The 1,481-nt window shown below is 43.1% G+C and overlaps 1 protein-coding gene and 1 long non-coding RNA gene across 2 annotated transcripts in view; one reads left to right on the top strand and one right to left on the bottom strand.

The window, feature by feature from the left end:
* The window catches only part of LOC108362318 (dihydrolipoyllysine-residue succinyltransferase component of 2-oxoglutarate dehydrogenase complex, mitochondrial), a 123,708-nt gene that overhangs the window by 61,498 nt on the left and 60,729 nt on the right, over window positions 1-1,481 (top strand). The window lies entirely within an intron of this gene.
* The window catches only part of LOC108362319 (uncharacterized), a 9,674-nt gene that overhangs the window by 7,747 nt on the left and 446 nt on the right, over window positions 1-1,481 (bottom strand). The gene's annotated exons all lie outside the window — the stretch shown is intronic.

Here is a 1,481-nt window from a genome sequence, read left to right as displayed (position 1 = left end):
GTCTAGGTACGCCCGTTTTGGGTGCACGTTGTCGTTCACATAAGAACACGGCAGCCACTCCTTGATTTCGATGGCACTTCCAGCGTACACATCAGACCACACTGGAGATTGCGATAGGCCCAAAATTATGTTGTGGAGCAAGCTGTGCCTTAGTAGGTTGCCCTCAATCTGATTGTTGACGACTAAAAAGGATTACACAGCCCTTCCTTGACCAGAACTAAAAGCATTTAAAGACTAATGTACTGTGAAACGCCAACCTGGTACATGTCGCCGTTCACATCAGAACAGGGTAAAACTTTCACAAACCTATTTACGGTTCTTTTCTTGTTCTTTTGCAGGAAACTGTCAAAGTGTAAGAAAAGAGCGGTAACTTCAAGCAACAACAAAGAAGAAGGAAAATAATACCATACAAAAAAACGCATATAAAAGAAATATAAATTTAAAGAGCCACTGTGTGCCAAATATGAAAAATTTTATTGCATTATCGTACTGTGCTATAAAAATATTTAGTGCGTATCCCGTGCCTTGATTCTGTTATACAAATAATTAATTAAAAAAAAAATTACATTTACTCTTGTATTGAAATGGACGCCTTAACAACCAAAGTTAATGAGCTCAATGGGGGTGTTAATGCTCTTCTCGAGCAGATTAGGAGGCTTGAGGTACGACTTAGTGGTATCGAAAGCAACGGTGTCGTTCTGGAATCTAGGCTAGGAAGGATTGAGTCTAATAGCGCAATTCTGGACCAAAATCTGGGTAGGATTGATGGACTGTTAGGTAGCGCAGAACAGGCTAGCATGAAAACGCAGCCGCAAGGGGTGCCGGCAGCGGTGCGAACACCACTATCGGAGCAGGACTTGAGGAACATTGGCAGACTCGTCCTTCTCAATACATCTCGTGGGTTCACAACGTCGAGGGCATTTTGACTGATTACGAAGTGGTCAAAGAAAAGCCTTTGTATCGCGCAATCCTTCAGCATGTAAGGCAAAAAATTCGGGGTGGAGCGGATGCAGCCTTGGTTGCGTATAACGTTTTTGAGAGTGACTGGACAGAGATAAAAAGAGTCCTTTCGCTTCACTACGCCGATAAGAGGGATATTCGCACCCTCGAACATCAACTTAATCAGTTAGCTCAAGGGAATTCGAAATTGGATGAATTCTACGCAACTATTAACCACCAACTCTCGCTTATTGTAAACAAAATTAAGTGTGACGATTACTCTCAGGAGACAGTATCAGTCCTTCTGGAAACATATCGAAACAGAGCTCTAGATGCATTCATCCGGGGTTTGAGTCCTGAGTTGTCTCGCATGCTCATCGTAAAAAAACCAAAAACATTGCCGGAAGCTTACTCAGCTTGCCTGGACATTCAGAATTTGACGTTGCGAAATACGATAGTTCACACAGGCTCAATGAACAGAGTCGTTGTCCCAACGAATATTTTATCAACACAGAGGCCACCGCTACCGCCACGCGCACGCT

This window comes from Rhagoletis zephyria, unplaced genomic scaffold (assembly GCF_001687245.7).
Source record: "Rhagoletis zephyria isolate East Lansing unplaced genomic scaffold, Rhagoletis_zephyria_1.1 Rzeph_scaffold_00988, whole genome shotgun sequence".
Classification (NCBI taxonomy): Eukaryota; Metazoa; Arthropoda; class Insecta; order Diptera; family Tephritidae; genus Rhagoletis; species Rhagoletis zephyria.
Note: the sequence above shows the minus strand (reverse complement) of the source record. Positions and strands in the feature narration are given on the sequence as shown.